Genomic DNA, 23,352 nt, shown 5'->3' on the forward strand with positions numbered 1-23,352 from the left:
GCAAATATTTCCCACTTAAATTGCAGTTCATAATGCAACTTAAAAGAAAAAATCTAAGTATTTTAAAAAAATATTTGCTAAAAGCTGCAGTCAGCAGGTTTTCAAAATTGCGAGTCTAAAGTCGGAAAATTCGAACTGATACAACTTTCAGGTCCCTCCCCCAACCTCTAACAAGCTCCGAATCGCCCCCCAAACCCCTCCCCCTCTGTGGACGAGGTTGTGGTGAGTTCACACCAGTGTGAGCTCACACAAGCTGGGGCAGACTCACGCTCAGCAGCGTGTGCACAAGCTGTGATTGACAGGTAGGATTCCTCCACCCTAACTTGATTGGTTAAAAACAGCCGGGAGCGCTCGGTTTTTGCAAGCATGATTACAGGCTTCAGAGGGAGCTACAGATTTCGTTATTTTTCCTAAACAGCCTATTTAATATTCTACTTCCAGAATCCCATGACAGTTCAAGCTAATATGACTAAAAAAAAGTTGCCGACCGCAGCTTTAAGGGGTAGAAACTTTTTAATGGAATCGATGTGTGTAAATAGACAGTAACTCAGGTGATTAATTTTGTGTGATGGTAAGAGCTTCTGATACAGATCCAAACAAATCACATTTTGGTGGTTGGTGATTACTGCAAACCATGTATTTTTCTCTATACTTGAGCACCACTGCTTCATTTGCCTCATATGTTTTAAACCAAGAAAAATATTTTGTATAGTGTGATAATTTCTTCAGGAGATTCCACAGGTGCTATTTATATCAGTTTTGTCTATTTGCCTCCATGCCAGACTTCTGCAGAAAAATCTAAACAATTTCATAGATAAATAAGAAGAAATTGCCAGAAAATTGAGCTGAACCTTACAAATCAACTAATATTCCGACCCACGTGTCAAATAATTCCATTTTGTCAGGACCTTTTAAACGAGTCTGAGAGATGCACAAGGCGTCCTTTGATGCGTGTCCTCTGATGCACTGGCCATAAAGATAGTATAGATATACAGCAAAGGCTCAAATATCCCTCTGGTGTGTTTCCGTAAAATTAATAGGAAAAATTCTCACAAGGAGGTTGGAACGAGATGGTGGAAAGTCGCAAGACTTAATCATTAAACGTGTCTGAGACCAGTATTTCTTTTCATCTTTGTGTTTGTTATGGTTTTTTCTTGGTTAGGATTTTGCACAAAAAGTGTTTAGCAAGGTTTAGGAAACCAAACTGCCTTGGTAGGTTACACCCTGTTACACTACTTTTACCCAGCTCATTGGAAACTGAAGCTAAAGGCGTTTTTTCTCTACTCTTTCATAGCATCCATACCTGTCTATTTCCCACTCTTTTGTCTGTTTTTCCTCCATCATTCTACTCCTACCGCTATCTCCTTGGTTTGGAAAGGATTTGGTCTCACAGACACACAGCAAGACTATCACCACTCCACCCAGGAGACCACTCATCTCTCCCTTCTCCAACCTCCCTTCCTCTCGCTATGCATCCATCTACCCATCCATCGATTGCCACTATTCCTGGACTTCTGTTATCCCACTCCTGGTCCAGCTCGGATTTCCCTTCCCACCATTCAGCTGTGTTTGTGTGTGTGTGTGTGTGTGCTAACCTTTGTATTTCTCTCTGTCGTTTTGACTGTCAGATTTGATTAAGTATCAAATCTGCTCAAGAATAGTAAAAAAAATATACATTTTTTTTAACCACTGCTGAAGAAATAGGACGGTAATTAAATTAAATAAACTTATGAGCACTTTTTATCTACCTAGAATACATGAACGCAGAACTAAACTCACGTACACAAACTGATACTAAGTTGTTCTTTCCGTGAAGTTGGCTCAATTCTATGCTCATTAGTAGCAACAGTGGTCTCGCTGCCTAGTCACCTCTAAATAGCATAAGTGGCCCATGTATTGACCATGTATACAAAATGGTCAATTCCATGAAAAAAGCTGAGCTGATCAATAGCCTGATTAGTCTGGTAAGAGGGGAACTCTTGGCTCTTCATTTCCTCAACCATTTTTTACAGAAATGTAATCATTCATTTTTATTGCAAGTTTTTGTGGGATGTCAAAGGTACATTTATACAAATAAAGTATAAAGTATTTCCTCTGTTTTGTTGTGCCTTTATCAGACACACATTCAGACATCTTGGACAAATGACAGAAAATGGGAACAGAGAGAGAAGGGGACCACAGCATGTAACAAAGATCCCTGACATTACACAAGCCAGGGATGCTTGTGTGCCACTGCACCCAGGATATGAATTCCTTTCTTAGTTTTCAAAAATCATTCATAAAAGATTGATATTAATAAAGCTGACAGTTGCACATTCATTGAGAGGAATATAGTATGGGAAAAGAAAGGAAAATCAGTCATGGTAAAAAGTACTTTCATTATATTTAAATCAGGCTACATTAATCAAGATATAAAGGAAAAAAAATTATCTGGTCTATAACAGTTCATAGAGTTATGTAAATACACCCTCACACAAACAACACAGCACATTTTAACAGGTCATTATCTTGTTAACAAACATAAAAAGTGCACCCTATGACTGATCATGCTAATTAAGGCCTGTAGAGTCTGAGATGAAGATATTTCATGATTGAGTACTGCACTGTCTAACATTGGGATGAACTTTCTTGGCGGTCCACTCCTGGAAGATAGACAACTCTATCAACTCTGTCTTGAATGTCAACCACTTTTGAAAATTCTTTCTCTTTCTAAAAATAATTGACTTGAAAGGATTTGGAAATGGTCTTATAACCCTTCCCCCTTCCCAGATTGATGGGAAGCAACAATTGCTTCTGTAGATCATTACTGATGTCTTTCCTCCTTGGCATTGTGTTAATTAACCCACACCTGAATGATCCAGACCAGCAAAGTGCTAAAACTTGAACTTTCATAGAGGTGTAGCAGTCACAGTGTTCGGATTAAGAGACCTGCAGCCTCTGAGGACACCAACATTCCTATGGGGGGGGATGTTTGTTTTTCTGGGCAAGAACAGATCGGAAATTCTACACAAAGTAGAGAATTTACAACGACCTTCGGCCCTTTGAAAGCTTTTGGGGAGTGGAACTAGCAACAGACACTTGCCATAAATTGAAATAAGCTCAAATTAACAAAGAACCCTTCTTTTGGAAAAGTGTCTTATCTGGACCAATAAATCGAAGTTGACACTCTAACCATACCATACCATACCAACTTTATTTATAAAGCACTTTATACACCCACAGGACCAAAGTGCTATACACAATCATAAAATAGAAGGGTCAAATATAAAAGCAGTACTAAAGTAATTAAAATGTAAACACAATAAAACGAAGTCAAACATCTCAGATTGTGCCAAAAGCCAAAGAAAAAAGATGGGTCTTAAGTTGGGATTTAAAAACAACAAGTGAAGAGGCCTGTCTTATGTCCAAAGGAAGGTCATTCCATAGCTTGGGAGCTGCCACAGAAAAAGCACGGTCCCCTCTGAGCTTGCGCTTTGTCTTTGGGACCCTGAGAAACAACTGGTCAGCTGACCTGAGGGAACGGGAGGGTGTGTAGGAATGTAGCAGCTCAGACAGGTAGGGAGAGGCAAGGCCATTTAGAGCTTTAAAAGCAAATAAAAGGATTTTAAAATGAATCCTAAAATATACTGGCAACCAGTGTAAAGAAACTAAAACAGGGGAAATATGGTCAAATTTTCGTGTACCTGTTAAAAGTCGTGCAGCAGCATTTTGAACCCTCTGAAGCTGGGAAATGCATGAATCACTGACGCTAACCCCATTTTCTCAGATAAGGAACCAGATGGCTAAACACGAACTGAAAAGACTTTACTAAATACCCACTTTTAGTCGAATCTTAAAACTGTATTGAATGTGTTTGATAACCTTATTCAAGTTTTTTAGGTTTCAAGTGAGATCACAAGACGCATATAGAGACAATTTGTACGATCCTAGCTTAAATATTGACGGAGAACTGATCTTGTTGGAAAATGACCAACCCGCCTATGGAACTACATTGCCCCCTAGTGGTCTGTAGTGTTGAACATTTAAATCCCGAAGGACCCAGTAAACCGGACAGTTATATGCAACAATTTAACTTTTAACGATGTCCCTTCGGTATCTATTTGTTATTGTTTGGTATCCCCATTGTTAACACAGAAAATTAACATTGTGTGGTTCGCTATTCATATGTCACGACTTTACAGATATTCATCTGAATTTTGAGACTCATAATCATCTGTGTCATGTTGTGTTATTTGATGTCTTTATATCGCAAGTCTATGTTATATCTTTAATCTGCATATCTTAACAAGTTGTGGTGTTTTCAGAATCACCGAGACAAATGTTCTATGAGACGGAATTAATGGAGAAATAAGAGTTTCTTTGTTATATTTAGAAGTCTCTTTAAAGACGCTGAACAGATCACCTCACACAGAGACACCCAGGCAGACTCACCACAGTTCAGGCATATCATTGGCTGAAAGAGTAGTGTAAGCTTACGTCATGCCCCGCCTCCGCGAGTCAAACTACGGACCGCGCGAACCCAAACTCAGATCAAGGTTTAGATTTTTGATTTGATTTTCAGTTGTTCAGGTTTTCAGAGATGTAGAGATGATTTGAGAAGAGAAGAAGAAGAGGAGAGCTCACCAGAGTTTTGGGAGTTTCCCAGAGTCTCAGGGGAGAGCGGAAAGACGAGAGGATGAGTCATCCATAACCAAGGAAGGCCCCGGAGACGAGAAAGAAAGACCCGAACAAAGATAGGAACAGAATGAATTTTTCCTACCAAGAAAGCCAACTCCAAGCAACCTTTTATTAATCTTCTGTGAACTTAAGTTCACTTCATCAGAGAAGCCAGCAACCAACTCTGACGCTCGGACGAGTTTAATCATGCACAGTGAAGTCTTTGGCACCAGCGTTCCCGTTTCCCGGTGAAGAGAAGCAACCGTCCAGGCCGCTGCAAAGCCCGCTGAAGTAATTCACAACCAAGGAAGGCCCCTGAGAGCAGAACGCAGAGAAAACCCCTCGGACTGCGTGGCCACTACCTGCCGTGTTCCGAACTGACTAAACAGAACTTCAGTAAAGTAAGGCCGACCCGTTTGTCACCTTAAAGTGGTTTGATGGATGTCTCGAGACTTTCACTATTAGAATGATAAATTAATTCAAGATGTCAGTCTTTAGCTTCAAATAGTAAGCCAACCTAAACTATTTGAATAAATCCAGTATGCCTCCATTCCCATAATTTTTATTTTCCATTCACTAAGTGTTTATATAATCACCCATATTCAATGCATCTCCTGTTTGTTTAAGGTTCATGTCTTTGGTCATATCATTTTAATAAATAGTTCATATATCTTTATATAAGTGATAATCACAGATTGTGTCGTATGCTTTCTTTACGTAATGTCTGTCCAACCAAACGAGAACTTTCACGAAAGTAGCGAGATATGAGACTATTAATTGAAACATTAATTTAACATACCAGGATCGTAAGATTTTGTGTTTTTCCTTCATTCGAAGGTGGTGCCCTACATTCGAGGTTTAAGGTTTATTGAGACAGTGAGAACGTCTTATAAATCTTTATATTTAATACATATATAAATGCCCAATATCGCTACAGAGGGGATCACACTTGCTGATAATCAACTCTTCAAGTTCATTTGATTAGGAGCACTTAGCTGTTACTTACCTTCTAAAGGAACGCAATAAGGATAGGTTTCGTTTTTTGCACTCTGTAGAGGCATTTTGACTTAGTTCTTGTTAAATGATTAATAATGTTCTAATATCACGTATTCTTGCTCATCTGATGTAGTATTTAATCATTTCTAAAATCTGCAGGGATCAGAAGATTTTTTTTTTTTATACTGATGCTTAAAAGCTTACAACTGAAGGAGTTTTTTTTTACTTTTAACCATAACTGTTTTCATTCTCTCTTTTATTCTCTCTCATGATGTAATTCTTCATTTATGGAGGAACTGTCAGGCAACATGATACTAAATTTTGAATGAATATACATAAATCAGTCTTTTTAACTGGTCAAATAATTTCTCCTCTTCCATTTTACACATCTGGTGTCTCTGCAATTCTCAGTAACATCTGTAACCATTTTCTCTCTAGTCATAGGAGTGAATTGAATGCCGTGCTGCAGAAAAGATGTGGATTGTGGCTTTATGTGTGTGATTAGTAAGTACCATTGCAGGGTTTCATGGCACTGGGTCTAATTACTTTTCATGTGAACACAAGAGATGTGTTTGGCAAACATAGGATAAAGAGACTGGAGGGGTACAATTAAGAGGGAATAGTATAATGAGGATGAAGGCAAAGAGAAGAAGAACATACAAAAATTTGGTAAACAGGGAATTAGTAGTCACATCTGGAAAGGCAATATAGTTGCAGCCTGTTGCAGTGACTCTGGACATATTGTCTTTCTTAGCTTCTTCTTGAGATTTTTTAATTATTTTTTTTCTGTAAAAGCACAGATTTTTTTAAATATATTTTCTATGCTGGTTTGGACACGGTGTGGTGGTTATCACCGTCGCCTCACAGCAAGAGTGTTCCTTGTTTGAATCCCTGAGTTTGCAGGTTCTCCCCATGTATGTGTGGGTTCTCTCCGGGTTCTCCGACTTCCCCCTACCACTCAAAAACATGTATGTCAGATTAATTGGTGACTCTAAATTGACCCTAGTAGTGAGTGTGAGCTGGACAGTTGTTTGTCTCGTTTATCTCTGTGTGGTCCTGTGATGGACTGGCAACCTATCCAGGGTGTACGCTGCCTCTTGCCCAATAACAGCTGGGATAGGTTTCAGCTCCCTTGCGACCCAGTTGGATTAAGCACATATAGAAAATTGATGGATGGATGGTTTGGACACTGCTACTGGAATGATTTCTGCTGATAATTCTGGCACAGTCTTTTACCTCTGTTATAAGTATTTGTAAAGTTGTTTGCAGATGACTAAGCTTTCCAAAACACAAATAAAGGCTGGAATGACTTCAACTCCTCTTTACCCATCTTTCAGACTATATGGGCAGACAGAGACTGCAGACAGATAGGTATCAGTAAAGAGGGAGAGATTCTCAAGCTTGTTAAAAACAGATGTTGTAATTCTGGACATGTCACTGTAAAAGAGTGTATGTACACCCAGGATGTTGAGCTGTTGGCTGTGAGTTTATTTCCCTTTTGTCTACAGAGAGTTCACCTGAGTTACCTTTTGACGCTGCGTATAAGTTGCAGCTAAGTTGCCAAGTATTGAGTATATCTATCTCCCTTTGCTGCACCTTTTATTGACTATTTATTTTATCCATTATCACTTTCAGTTGTATTTGTTCAGCTTTTTTTAAGTCATTTATACTGCAGCTATATAGTTTCCTTTCTGTGATTGATAAAGTATAATTGAATTGATCTGAATTGAGTTATTATCCTTCAATGATCTTTAACTAGCAATCAATGTGCTGTGAGTTTTTTTTCCTTATGTCTTAATATGTTAGATCCTCCTACCCTTCATTCCTCCATGTGAGGGCTCTGGATTTAAGTGGCGGGAAGCTCGTTTTATTGATTTCTAGTATTATTGTTGGGTGCTAACTTTTGGCACAGCCAGACTGTTCTGAATTCATACCCTAATCTTTGTCTGCTTGTTAAACATTAAAGCATGAAAGGAAAAAAAATATCAACTTGTGGAAATATGAAGAAAATCTTTCTCATACTACGTAATTTTAGCTCTAATTTATGTTGTACTCTCTAGAGAAGAATTTGAGCTAAAATACATACAGGTAGACAGGTAAACCCTGTATGTTCCTTTACTGCCTGCTTGGCTCTTGTACGTGTGCTACAACTCACCTCAGTAAGGGGAATTTGTTTTAAAGCCTGGTAATTGATGCAGGGCAGAGAACTAAAAGAGAGGCTGACGCAGTTGATTAATACGTACGGAATGTGTGTAGCTTTTTATTTTTTTGAGACACTTAACTGGACCTCTTAAATGACTGTGGAGAAAGAGAAGAGAGACAGAAAAAGCAATTCCCCTATTGCTCTCATTTTAGCTGTGTGTGTATGTGTGGGTGCAGGCGCGTGCATGCGTTCTGTGGGCAAAATACCTCTGCAGGTGTTTAAGTAGGTTACAGCTGTTTAAAACACAGACATGTGCAACTTTACATGCCAGTATAAAGAACACACAACCACCCTTTCAAGTATAATTTGTATATTTTTAGTTTTTTATAAATTCATGACATTCTTGCTACTCTAGCAATGTTGGTGCATGAAGTATCCTTTTCATAATAGTATTAAAAAGCAATACAGTATAACTTGTTTTTAAAACAATCCAGTTGTGCACAATACTGGAGAATATGATTAAAAATTCAATTACTAGTTGATGCGGCACATATTTCCCATAAGGCATAAGTCTCTGCATGTATATTTTTTATTATTGGAAATGAAAATTAAATTAGATTAAAAACACTTACCAATCACAAAGCTAAATTATAATGTTATAATTAATTTTATTGAATTTCTTTCCTTTAACATCTTAAAGGGACACTGTGTAATTTCTTCCCCCATCTAGTGGTGCAATTTTATTTTGCAAAGTCGAATGAATTTGCTCTCTAGCGCCTCGCGTTTTCAAATGTGCGCTGCAACTTCTTGAACTACGGCAGGCGGAATGTGTCAATATTCAAGAAGCTATAGCTTCAGAATCAAGGTCCATACAAACAAAAAGAAATCAAGACACACAGTACAAATGATTACATAACACACATACAATAACACTATAAATACAGATGACAGATAACATGTCAGATAACATAAGTTGGCATAGCCTTTGGTGTGTAAGCAATGCAATTAGTCATATTCCCGGAGTTACCGGAAGTGACGTCGACGCAGCGGTAGCATTAGCAGCAGTGTGTAGTTGCTGGAAAGTGTTCTTTTAAATAAACTCCCGGTAAACTTACAAACTTTCTAATGCCTCGTTTTGTGAGTTAAGAGCCTATGTGTACTACGGCAGAAGTTTGGTAACAATCAATGCATTATTATTGGGATCATTTACGAGTTAAATCTATTTACCATTAGCGGCTGTAATAAGCCATTCGGCGGAAATGACGTCACAATGACGTCATTTCCGCTTGCAGGCCTGGCGGGGAAATCGCGATTCGAAGTGCTTTATGACCCTCTCGGCACTTCATCGTTTTTCATAGACCGGAAGGACATGGCAGCCTCCATAGAGCTTACCTGCTCTATGTAGATACAGACAAGTTATTCTTCACTCATGAGGATAAGTGAGATTGTTGACAGAGATAATTTTACACCAATGAGGACTAATTTATGAATGAATATGTTGATTTGAGCTAATAAATTACTTAATTTATTACATAGTACCCCTTGCTATCATTGCATATGGTTATTTCTGGTTGCAGGATTGACCTGAACTGTTCTGCTTCAAATGCAGACATGAAGAAACCATCGCCTTAACGCACTCCATTGTTTGAATACTATGTTGGGCAGTATTGTTTATTATGTTTCTCAACTTGTGCAGAATCCCTTGTCACACAATCAGCTCCATGGGCAGAGCAGTTTCCAGCACAGAGCCAGCCCTCTTTATCAGTTTGTTCAGTTTCTTTAAGCTACTGGCTCTGATGATGCTTCTCCAGCAGATGGCTGCAAAGCAGATTGCACTTTCTACCAGAGACTTGTAGAAGATACGGAACATATCAGAGCAGATATTGAAGGATATTATAAGAACAGTCTGTTTGATCCCTTCATGTAGACAGCCTCAGCATTGCAGATTCTAGTCTGTAATCCAGATAAATCTAAGATATCTGTATTCCCAACCACCACAACCTCTTCACCGAGATGGAGACAACGTTTGGCTTATTCCTGTTCGTCCTCAAATCCCTAACTCTTGTTCTTTGTGTTCAAGATTAGGTGATTGTTCCCAAACCATGCCAAAAAGTGGTTCCCTATACTCCTTAGCCTTTTGCCAACCACTGATACACACAATATCTATGAGTCAACTGCATATTTGGTCAAATGACATAGCTCTGAGTTATACTGGAAGTCTGTGGTCTACAGAGTGCAGAGAAACAGTGAGACTATAGTCCCTTGTGGTGCTTCTGTACTGCTGACCACCTTCTTAGACACACATCCTTTCAGTCTCACAATCTGTTTGTGCAGTAGTTAGTAGTAGTACTGTGCTGCCTGCTTTGTCCAGATGATTTTAGGCTCGTTGAAACAGTTAGATAATGGCATCTTCAACACCAACCCCAGTAGGATAAGTACATTATAGTAGGCCCTGAGAGACGTTTACTTGTCTGCTGAGGTGACCCATTAACAATCTTTGTAGGATTTTAATGATGTGGGATGTTAGGACAACTGGTCTGTAATAACTGAGAGAAGATAGATAGATTTTTTTAAGCACTGGAACAAGGCAGGATGTCTTCCACAGTGCTTGAACTTGTCTAGCCTCACTCAGGCCAAGGTTGAAGGGGTGCTGCAGAACAATAAGATAATCCCACATAGCTGTTCCAAACAGGCCTTCAGGACCCTTTGGCTAATGCCATCTGGTCCTACAGCCTTGTTTTGGAGGTGGGCCTCAAGGCTTTCCTGCAGATCTTCCCCAGCTTCCTGAGACCTGTATGATAAGTTTGTAGGGTCACAGTTTACTACTGAATGATGGGTGTATAGTTGGAGGTGAGGACAACCAGATTGTGGTCTGATTTCCCAATGGAGGACCGGCATAGGAGCTGTATGCATCTTTTATATTAGCGAAAAAAATCTTTTTTTTTTTTTCTCTAGTGGAGCAGATGACAAACTGTTGAATGGTTGGAAGTGTAACAGAGGGGGAGACGTGACTGAAATTAGTAGAATTTGCCATGATTGTGTAAGGATTTTATGCTGGTAGCCTGGCAACAACTGAGCTAATGAAGTCACAGATAATATAGATGTGAACTCACATCTAACAGTTCAATGTACCTGATACAGATCCTCTCTTTAAAAGTCACATGTCCAGGAGTATGCCATCTGCTGTTAACAAACACCACAAAATCTCTGCCTTTGCTTGCCTGTTTTGTCTGAAAGCCAGGTAGAGTGGCATTTGAGTCTGGTATATTCTCCTGCATTTATGTCTCAGTGAAACACATAATACTGCATTTGCGATATTCTTGTTGTGTCCTCCTGAGTGCTTCAAGCTTTTACATTTTAACTGCTAGCAAACTGACATTCCCCATCAGTATCGAGGGAGGACTTGTTTTAAAGTTCCTCCACTTATTCCGACATCCATGGCGTTTCCTCTTCAAATCGTCTATGATTTTGGTTCTTTTTCGGGTATTTGTCAGCTACGTCTGTTTGTAAACAGCTCCTCTGTCGGCAGGGAAATTCATCATACCGGTTGTTGGAAAGTTTCCACTCAAACCCAAACTAGAAAAAATAGTCATCTCTCTAAAATCTATTTTTGGGGTAAAACGATATCTCAGAGATGTACAAAAGACACATAATTATGATCAAAGCTTTTGCAACTTGCTGCCACTATGGTGTGGCATGTTCTAGAATTTGAACTATTTCAACCCTTAATTTGGTAAATATGGGACAAAGACTGCACAACCAAGATGTAAAAACTAAGAAAAGGACATTAATGTTTTAAATATTCTGTGTCATTGGACAAAGTCCTCTGTGTCTGTATTAGTGTCCATGTCTTTGCTCGAGCACTAGATTGAATGCACTTCCACATACCTCTATGGAAATGAAGTCACACACACACTTATACACATTGTGGGACAATCAGGTCATCCCAAGGTAAAAGTACTTAGATATAGTGAAATATTCATACTTTAGAGATACTGTGTGCGTATGTGTTCATGCATTTGTGTGTATGATTGTGTATGTGTGTCAAGCTCATGACTGCTACAAGCAGTTCTCTTTAATTGAGGTCCTGACGCCTCAAGCAAAATGCTTAGGAGACAGATAAAACCTGCACAGTGGTAGGTACATACACACACACGCATACACACACACACATTCAAATTATCACTACAATGGTGACCTTAAAAAGTAAATAAATGAAAGTTGGATATCAGGCAGTCAGTTCCAATAATGATGCAGCTTCCTCGCTGTTGTAGTGAAAACAATATTTGTATTTCACATTTCTGACAAGGAAGATTTCCCTTTAAGTTTTCTATTTTTGGATATCATAAAACTAGCTGCAGACATCCCTCCTTATGTTCCAAACACACGCAGGACAAGGAAAAGTATAAGATTAGACATGTCAGAGTCACAGGAAGCGATATTTTGTGTAACACAAAATTACTATAAGGTTTTAACAAGAGATTATTCTGTACACCTACTTTAATGAATCACCATTTATATGTAAGCTACTTCATAACATTAAAGTTAACAATCTGTTGTTCTGTAAAGAAGTTTAACCTTCTCATTAAAATGTATGATTTGCTTTTTCACTATTAAAAAAGCCCTTTATTTTATGCTAAAGATATGCTATTGCAATGCAACTTTTGTTATTAAATTTAAAAAAATGTGACTGACCATGGCAACTACATGCCACCACAACTGAAGTGGCACAGACAGTAGTTTTATTTCATATTGTCTATCCACAAATATCAGCAGAGGCCATAGATTGTACAAAATGAAGCTGATTTCATTGTTCTAAAGCTTATCTGATTGGGTGAATATTTGTGTGTGTCCTTCACATAGAGTACATAAATAATGGATGTTTGATTAATCATAAAATACTTTTACATCAAACAAAGACACCGTGCTATGCATTCTCTTTCTCTCACACACGTACACACAAAGGCCCATTTATGTTTGAATAAAATTGGTGGATCATTCAAAAACCCTTTAGATTTAATAGAAATGAAGGTTCACCACTTTGACACACTGCACAAGTCTCATAGTGAGTAAATGAGGCAATGAATGAGTTGTGTATCAGGTTTGTGGTGTAAGTCTGTTTATATATGTGCTTTTTTATGTGTTTCCAGTGATTTGGTAGATAAATGCTTAATCAATCGTGGCAGTCAATTTAAGATTATCTGATACAAGCATGTTAAATTTATCTTGATGACCAAATATTTCCTGCATACATGCTAGGTCCCAAAAGTTACATTTGTTGAGTCTGACTTTATCCTTTCTTTATGCTGTCCTCCTTATATGCTTTCTTCCATTCTTTCTTTCCTCTTCTCCACAATTACAGCCTCTCCGTTCTTTCTCAAAATTTATTTCCCACTTTCAGGGACTTCAGATAGATCATTTCCACAACTTTCATTCTTCTATTTTTCAGCTCATATGTTTTCACCTTTCTATTTGAAAATGTGACCTCTTCAGTTTGTATTTTGGAAGTGCAACAACAATTTTGCAGTCAGTTAAGAGGTAGTGTTTTAGTGCAACAAAACAAGAGAATCAAGAAGAGAGAGAGAGGTCTGCCACTCCCTCCCTTCTTTCCACCCACCTTCTAATTCCCTAAAAGCACTTACGAGATTGGCGCTATCCGCCTGCCTCTGCCCGCTCGTCTACCTCGTTGGTTGCCACAGCAGCTGATTGGAGGAGTCGAGGCTCCTAATTGGATCATGAGGGTGTGATGCAGGCGACAGCAGCCACATTATGGGAAGCTGACTTTGAGCAGAGTAACCCTGCCAGGATGACCCTTTCCCTGCGTATGCAGGTGTGTGTGTATGTGTGCTTGTTTGTGAGTGTGTGTATGCTGACTGACCCCAATGTGACTAAGAGCCTCCGTTCATCAAGGCAGGCTGGCTGAGGCTGCAGGAGAGGATAGATTGATGAAGAGAGGATAGAAAAGTAGATGAGAGTAAAAAGAGGAGAAAATTGAGTAAAACTGAAAAGAAAAATATAGGAAAAGTAAAAGGGAGGAGAGGAGGAAACAAGCTGGAGAAATTAGCGCAGTATTAAGGACACAGTGCTTTGATTCTCCTTTTTTACACATTTTTACTTTCTCTCAGTCAGTAGGGGGTAAGGTAGGATTGATGACATGATGCAGTGAATTAATCCCCCTGAACTTTGTGCATGTGCTCTGTGAGTGTCTGAGTGAGAATGTCTTTCACTTTGGTGCAAAGTGACTGTGTTTTCTGTTACGGTGTAAATTGATAGCGTCACTGTTCTCTGCCGCATTATGGGGAGCATGGAGCTGTACATTTAGTTTCCTAACTGCATTCTATATCACGCTATCATGCACACCTGATCCCACAGACCTGACTGATACACCAGCAGGAACTATCCCAAAACATTTTCACTTGAAACCTTGATGGTAACACACATGGATACTCATTTAATCTACATATGGAGAACTGACCAAACTTAAAAGAAGTGTTTGGCAAATTTATATTTACATACAAATGACGAGAAACATGAGAGTTATATTGACAAGTCAGTTGTCTACAAATGGATAGATTATATGTTGTCATAATTTTACCCTGTTATTTCAGATGCCTCCTACAACCTCTTTTGTGCTGCAAAAGGGATTCAAGGGCATACAGTTTCCAACCAACTGTTTCTGTTTCTTTTTTAAGCACATTTGATACAACACAATTTAAGAGTATTTCTATAATTGTTGTGTTATAACATGAAGGTATGGTATTAAGTAAACCAAAGCAAATTTCTCAATAACAGACAGAATCTTTTGCCTGCTCGTCTCCCCCAGTGGTCGCCACGGCAGCTGATTGGAGGATCCAAATAACAGGAATCCAGTTCTTGTTATTGTTCTTTCTCAGCAGATGCAGCGTGACGCTTTTGTTGTTCTATAGTTAGTCAGTAAGGTATCTTGACTCAAAAACTTGTTGAGGTTCAACTCAAGATGTGTGTGTGTGTGTGTGTGTGTGTGTGTGTGTGTGTGTGTGTGTGTGTGTGTGTGTGTGTGTGTGTGTGTGTGTGTGTGTGTGTGTGTGTGTGTACATTTGAGCATGTAAAAGGATGTATGGATGCTTCCCAGTCTGTGGATGTCAGACCTTGTTGAGAGCATGTGCATACTTGTGCAATAATTTGCGTATGGGAGCTGGTCTTTCTATGTATTTGTGTTTGTAAGACTGTGTATGTTGGTGTACATGTGTGGTGTGTTAGTGAAGTGCGGTGGTACAGCAGGGGCGTCTGATCCCTCCACCTTTTAAGAACATCAGAGGGTGTGAAAAGCACTGATTGCCCTAACCACTCTCATTGGGACTCAAACCCTCGGCTTAGTTGTGCTTGAGTGAGTTTGGAGAGACAAGACAGAGAGAGGGAGATGTGTGTGTCTATGTGTGAGGGAAGAAGGATGAGGGAGAGGCAGGGGGACAGAAGGGAGAGATTTGGAGTGAATTAGTTTTGAGGAGTGGTGAAGAGAGAGAGGAAATCAGGGTTAGCAAGGGAAACAATGTGTACTCTTGCAAGTTTGCAGCGAGACAGACATTGCAAGAGAAGAAGGGATAAGGCTAAAAGTAGATTGGTTAAAAAGAAGAAAGATGCTACAGAGCATGGATTTTAGTAATCATAAGCAGGATGCATTAAAGCTTTTTATGTTTAAGCTGCTTCCTTGGATGATACAAGTGTTGAGACTTACAGTGACGTAAACAGGACAGTATATCCTCTTTCAAGTCAAAGTTTTTATGCATCAGGAAATAACTAAAAATCATCTGGTCCTTGCTAGGTTTTAGGATTTGGTAATTACAACCTCAGAGAACAACCACATGGCATATTAAAGGGTTCTGTTTGGGGTTAAAAAACATTTAACCACAATAGCTATTTATTGGTAATTTCAATTAGTCACATGCAAACTTGATTAACCACATACTGATATTAGCATATACTAAGAAAAAAAATTAAATATGAAATAAATGTGACAACAGAAAAACTGAACTAAGACATAATTTAATATAACTTAAACACAGAACTTCAAGGATATCATTGTTCTCCTACATGTTACATAATTATGTTATATTATAACATATGATCATCTTAATAAAATTTAGAGGAGGCACACGGTATTAATTTACCATATGTGAAATGACAAGGGCTAACAAGAACTCAGATATTATACTCTTTCCATTGGAATTTAGAGGTAAGCAGCAGGTGCTGCTAATTAATTGCACCTTATGAATCCATAATTAGTGTGACCACGTGTAAAAGTTTTAGCATTTAGTTAGTGTTGGTTTTTCAGGTGTGTGTAAACACAATGCCAAAGAAGAAAGACATCAGCAATGATCAATTGATGCAATTGTTGCTTTATATCAGTCTGGGAAGAGGCCATTTCCAAATAATTTAGAGTGCATCATTGCATGTGGTAAAGATTATCACCAAATGGAAAACAATCAAGACAGTGACCAAGCTTTGACCAACCCAGGAGTTGAGGTCCAAGCAAATTCACCCCAAGGTCAGGCTGTGCAATGCTCAGAGAAACTGCAAAAACCCCAGGGCCAACATTTTAGATTCTACAGCATGTTGAATTAAAAGACAGTACAATTGGAACAGCACTGAACAAGTACTGAAGGGTTGCCAGGAGAAAGCCTCCTAGCTCTAAAAAGAAGATGGGAGCACAGGTCAGGTTAGCAAAGTTACGTCTGAACAAACCACATGCTGCATAAAGACCCCAGGAGGAATCATTTACACTAGTTGATATTACTCTTTAGTGACCTTCAGCAGAAGAATTCATAAAAAAAGGGAATGATAGGAATGATTAAAAACAACAAACATAGAAGAATACGTGCAACGTTTGTGAACAAAAGTTTTCCAAATGATTGTTTTTGTGAGTAGCAATGCAAGGAAACAATAACCTGACTTCCAAAAGGCATAAAGTTAAAGTTTACACATTTAGTTAGTCACAAATTCAGAGATGTACATGAACACATGTTACATGTTTTAGACAAACAACATGGGAACATGTGAGAGCTATGATGTACTTGGTGACTTAAGCTGAACAACAGTTCAACCTAATAATTCAGGTGCAGTGAAGATCAAATAGATAAGGCTGGCAAAAGCTCATCCCGCCAAAACACTAACGTTTTAAATAAACCCACTACAATGCATTAGCCTCAAATTAACTAACCATGTAATTTATCTAGCTAGCTGACTGTTCTGCCCTCATAGCAGAAAGATGTCTTCCCTGGATGCCAATATTTGCAGAAATTGGATTGCTTGCTTAAATTGCAGAGGAATAGTGAGATGATAAAGAAGAAATGTATTAATTTTTTGAGGAATCAACGCCAGACAGCCGAGGTCATTGTGAACTGATAAATAATAAAGGCTTAATAATTTATAAAGGTCACTTTCTTTTCATCTTCATTGTTTTTGCTGGTATTAAACTAGATCAATACTTATTTCTTTCATGCTATTGAGTGTCTGCAACAAAAGCCCAAACCATGATTGATCCCCTTTTGTGCTTAACATGTGAAAAGGTGCACTTTTCCCTTAATGGTGCTTTCTTTTTTCACATTAAATTCTATTGTTCAGAGCAGTCATCTGAACAAGTTTGGGTTCATCATTCCACTGAACGTATTCAAAAACTGCATCCAACTTGTTTAGATCTTCTTTAACAAAATTTTGATGCTGGAATTTGGAAGTGAAGGCGAAAAGTTTTGTCTGATGACTCGCATGACGATCATCTTTGTGCCATAAAAGTTTTACAATTTGCATCATCTGACCAATCGTGATGTTGGTTTAATTCAGCCATTGCTCCAACAAGCTAATTAAGATCTCACACTTTGGTAAAGGGTTTCTTAGAGCTCAAGCTTGGGGTGCCCAACCATTTGCATGCTGCATAATTCCTTTTTTACTCAACTGTCAGTTTGGGGTGGGTTTGAAAGGACACGGATGCGGATATTCAAAAAAGCAAACTTGATTTATTTCCCAAAAACAAAGTACCAACAGAAAGCGCGGCTGAGCCGGATTCAAAAAACCTAAACTGTGGAATAATTATTTAACAAAACAAAAACACTTGGCATAGCATGGAAAAACCACTTAACTGGGTCGTGGTGTGGCATGGAGGATGTTGACAGGGAAGGATCTCACAAAACAATGAGGGAACCTGGAAACTAAATACTGTGGAGGGTGATTAGGGATAGAGTGCAGCTGATGGGGAAAACACAGGTGAGGGAAGTGAGGCTGATGGCATGGCAAGGCAGAACTAAAATGACAACCTGGACCTAAAACAAAGACATGATAAAAACTAAGAACCAAACACAAACCAAAGACATGGCAAGAAGTCACAGACATGAAATCAACAAACAAAAACAAAAACTTCTCAACCATTAGGCGAGTTTTGTTTTCTTATTTTGCGTAAGCCTTTTGGCATATGTCTTTTATTTTGTTCTTTTTAAATGTTCTTAGGAATATTTTTATTTTTAAGAGGGTGAGACACTGGAATAATGAGAAAAAAGAAAACGTTCAGACAAAACTGAGGACTCTCCTTGAGGTTTGTTCTCTCACATGCTTACTCACTCTCTCTCTCTCTCTCTCTCTCTCTCTCTCTCTCTCTCTCTTCTCTCTCTCTCTCTCTCTCTCTCTCTCTCTCTCTCTCTCTCTCTCTCTCTCTCTCTCTCTCTCTCTCTCTCTCTCTCTCTCTCTCTCTCTCTCTCTCTCATCTCTCTCTCTCTCTCTCTCTCCTCTCTCTCTCTCTCTCTCTCTCTCTCTCTCTCTCACACATACACACACACACACATTTTGACAAAATAGGTGCTTTTGCACAAGTCATACACATTGAAGCACATACAACTTTGCCCACTAGATTTATATGGGGCAACCGGGTCATCAGGTTAGATATCCAGGGGTAACCAGAGCCCTGACCCCATGGTTTGTTTGGGAGTTCAGAGGCACACATACACTCACATGCCCACACACAATATAACAAATATCTTATGGTCAGTGAGCCCGAACTGAAAATTATGTTGTGTTTAGAAATTTTCTTAATTTCTCCAAAAGAAAACAATTTATTTATTTTTTTCTTGTAAGTAAAATAGCAACATTTATGGTGAGAAAACACACACACACACATGTAGAAACACGCGTACACACACGGGGTGGGGGTCAGATGTGGGGTTAGTCTGTGAGGGTCTCTAATAGGTTCCCTTGACACATGAGATGTCAACACCGGAGACAGAGATGTCATGACACTCACACATGGACACACTTAAATACACAAACACACACAGCCAGACATGACATACCCATGTGTCCAGATGAAATACCTTGTGATCTATAGACATAAAACCAAATTGGCAAGATTATTAGAGAAAAAAAAAAAAAGGAGCTGCTTTTCATTTACATGTTAAAAACACAAGCCTCAAAATGCAGTTAAACCACTGTGAACCCTCGTGTAAACACAGGTCTGATTAAAATCACCTGTGCTTGTTCGAATGTTTTTGTTCCTCAGCTTCTCATCTTGTCCTCACGTCTGTCTCATCCTTTCATTTATTGTTATTACAGGTCAGATCATTTCTCAAAAGCAGCACTATGTATGTTATGTTATCCATGTTAGTATGTCTCGTGCCAGCTTGTGCTTGCACATGGATACATGTATTCTTATACTGAGTATGTTTTTTGTATGTGTAGCATATACCATATGAAAGGATACGTTCAGTGTATGTGTGTGAGTAGGTCAGTGTGTGTGCGTGAGTGCACATGCGTGCGTGTCGTTATGGATTGCCACATTGTGGTCCTGACAGGATCATAATTACAAGCAGTGATGAAATCTACCAAGTGTTTTCTCCTTGCATGGCTGCGTGTGTGTGTAATATTTGTCATCCATGGCAGCACGCTCCCTGTTAGCACACAGTAACCATGATCACACCTCCATCTTCCACTAATAGGACCACGACAGACAGAAAGGATAGATAGATAGATAGATAGATAGATAGATAGATAGATTAAAACAAAAAAATTACTTTCCATAGGTTTCTGCCAAGATAAACTATTTCATCATAGTTGGTGTGTCTCTGAAAATGTGTTGAAATGAGTGAGATGTCTTAAATGTGTGCCAGACACGCACCCATTCACCACATAAAGGTATTTTCCCTCCCTTCATTGGCTTGTGATCCAACCCTACCTGCCACTGTAGTAAAATCACTGTGAAAGGGTAAGGGTCTGGAGTTGTGGGAAGGGGGAGGGGGGGTGCAGAAGAGAGAAGAAGATGGAGGAAAGATGAGAGGAGTCAACAGAGAGGGGGTGAGTGAGAGGGAGAGATAGGAGGCGCTCAATTTGCCATCACGGGTGCAACGGGGCAGAAAGTATCCAAGAAAGAGGATGAGTATGCATGTGTGTGTGTGTAAGAGAGAGAAAGAGAGGGACTGTGAGTGAGTGTTTATGCATCTATGTGTGCGCAAGTGTGTGTGTGTCTAAAAAGGGAAAAAAGACAACTCATTTGAATGTCAGATACGGGGAAGCGTGGCGTGCAGGGCAGGAGGAATGAGGCGAAGAGGGATGAGAAGAATGAATATGGATTACTGGGATGAAGATTCTATTATTTTCTGCCCGTTTCTCTGATCTCTATGTCGCAATGATATAGGCCTGTGTGTTGGAGTGTGTGCATTTGTATGTGTTGAAAGTATTTTAGAGACAGTACAGGTCCGCAACACAGAAACAGTATTTGCTCATGTGATGTCTTTATGTTTTTGTAACAGATGTGTGAAAGGGTTTGACAGACTAGTGCCATCACGTTCACTGTCTGAGTGTATTTTGTCTGCTTGCCTGAGGTTTTTCTTAGAATGATTGATTTGTTGAATTTTCAATGTAACTTTTTAAGAATAATGATAATAATTTAAAAATAAGTACAGAATCTTGCTCATATTCACTTAATCTTTAGAAATTACTTGCTTAAAAACTCACATCCCTGCTATTTCTCTTGCAGAGATTTGGCATGCTCGTCCCTAAAACCCATATCAGCACTTAGATATACTTTACTGTTTTTGCATCAGTTTTGTCTGCTTCAGTGTAACTCTAGCAAAGTATTCCTGGTTTAACTTTTGGCCAGTTGGACGTTAACTGTCTTACCACACATTTCTACTATTTTTACTAATATTTCTAGTAAAACAGATTGATCACAGGAAAAATATTATTATGAATAATTGCAGAAAGCCATGGCATTTCATTCTGATACTTTGTGCAAGTTAACCTGGTTATAAATGATTTGTTTTTCAGGAATGAAAGAAAAAATAACGTACATTTTTGAACAACTCCAAATCCCAAAAAGTTGTGACACAGTATGACTAAAGAGAAAAGTCTATCATTTTTAAATCTGATAAACCTATCTTTTATTCCCAATAAAACATAGAAAACATATCAAATGTTGAAAGTAAGACATTTTGGTATTTCATAATCAATCTCAGCTCATCATAAATTTGATGGCAGCAACGTGTATCAAAGGTGCATCACTGTAGAGAGGGAGAGTCTCTCAGAAGTAAAGTTGAGCAAAGGTTCAGTAATCTGCAAAAAACTATATCTGCAAATTGTGGTGCAGTTTCAGAATAAAGTTCCTCAACATGAAATTGCAAAAACTTTGAATAGTCTATTATCTACAGTACAATTAAATGTCATACGGTTTTGAGAATTGAGACATCTCTGTGCAAGGGATACAGCCAAAAATCAGTATTGCATTCCCTAATCTTCAAGCCCTCGCAATATTGCATGCAGGTATGACTGTCACCTCATGCAAGTTTAAGTTGTATCATCCAGAGAAGAAGCCACATTTGAACAGCATCCAGAAGTGTTGCTATCTTCCTTGGGTTAAAGCTCATTGAACTGAGGCAAGACAAAAAACTGTTCTGTGGTCAATCAAAATGTGAAAATGTTTTGGAAAACATGGACACCACGTTCTCCAAGCTAATAAGGAAGAGTTTGCATATTTCAGTAAGATCATTCTAAACCACATACTGATACTGTATCTATTTTCACAGCATGGCTGCAGTAGAAGAGTCTGTGTGATGAACTAGCCGACCTGTAGTTCGGACCTTTCACCAACTGAAAACATTTTGGGCATCATGAAATTTAAAAGTAATTAATTAAGAGTCTGAATATTTTTGAGGCCTTGATTTTTTTTTTGTTAAATTCGATAAATATTCTGAAAATATGTTTCGACCTGATTCCCATGAATCATGGAGTGAAAGTTGTTCAAGAAGAGGTACATTTTAAACTCATCTAAGGACTTTGTAAAGCAACTCAAAACATTATTATATCTGCAAAAGAAAAGAATGACTGTTTTCATATTTGTCTTCACCTCTTCTTTTTTGCTTCATCATAACATCTTCTTGCTTAACATCCTCATATATCCTCTGGTGCATATTCCTTCTCCTCCCCCACTCTCCACACATTAATCAGTCTCTTTCTTTTTGTTTTGTGCTTGCTCTAACTCTCTCTCCGGTTGAGTGGTGAGGAGACTGAGGGAGAGAGAGAAAGACGTGAGTCTCAGCCAATTTGTCCTGACACATAGAGATGCTCAGGTGGGAGAAAGGTGTCAAACAACTCGGAGAGAGCAAGACAGGTTTATAGATAGGCGAAAGTGGTTATATTTGAAAGATGGAAGACAAGAGAAGGAGTCCTGTTTATGCCATAGCAGTTTCTTATTATACTTCTGTGATTCTCTTTTCATCAAGGGTTTACAGTCAAAACAAATAGTACTAAATGCCAACGGTAAGTAGTCAAGTCAAGCCATACTGTGCAATGGAAAACAGGCTATCTAATCTACTCATTTTAATTCATATTCTACAAAATCTTTGTAAGGGTTTTATAGTTGTCATCCCGTGTCTCCAGGTTAAAAATTTTACAAATGTTTACCCAAAAAAAATTCAGTGGCAAGGAAATGAAACATCAGAAGAAGCTATAACGACAGTATCTCTTTCATGTTAATTTCCTAAAATTTTACTTTGACTGTCATGGAAAATGAAATCTCACATTTCAGAAGCTGGCAACCCTTGTCTTTTTGTGCCTTTATTCAGGCAAATGCCTTATAAAGAAGCGTCCCAACACCGTTGAGGTTTTATAGTGAGAGAAAAGCTAAAGTAACATACAGAAATATACAGGTTATTGATACTGTCCAAGTTCATGCCATGGTAGCAATGGTTTCAGACAGGACATACGAAAACAAAGCGCAGTTGGAAGAGCAAGACAGGCAACACACATAGTTCCAATCTGAGGGGAGTAGATGTTAAAAGAGCCACCCTGAACTTCCCTGAATAAATAGAAAAACATGATCAGTCAAAGGATGAGCAATTGTAAAGAGCTTATTTTCTATATATTCCATTTTTCCCATGATTACCACAACCTGTCCGACTAGGCATAGTTTGGAAATGAATGCAACTGTGGAGCCAGATTGGGTCGAAGTCACTAGGAACTGAGTGGAACTGTGAGAACCTCTTTAGGTTATGTTATTCAACTATTCAGTCATCCAAAACTGTTTAAATCATTTAAATAAATTTGAC

The 23,352-nt window shown here is 38.7% G+C and overlaps 1 protein-coding gene across 6 annotated transcripts in view; it reads left to right on the forward strand.

The window, feature by feature from the left end:
- esrrga (estrogen-related receptor gamma a) overlaps positions 1 to 23,352 on the forward strand; it is a 160,407-nt gene that overhangs the window by 39,344 nt on the left and 97,711 nt on the right. The gene's annotated exons all lie outside the window — the stretch shown is intronic.

Source organism: Odontesthes bonariensis, chromosome 1 (genome assembly GCF_027942865.1).
Source record: "Odontesthes bonariensis isolate fOdoBon6 chromosome 1, fOdoBon6.hap1, whole genome shotgun sequence".
In the NCBI taxonomy this organism is placed as follows: Eukaryota; Metazoa; Chordata; class Actinopteri; order Atheriniformes; family Atherinopsidae; genus Odontesthes; species Odontesthes bonariensis.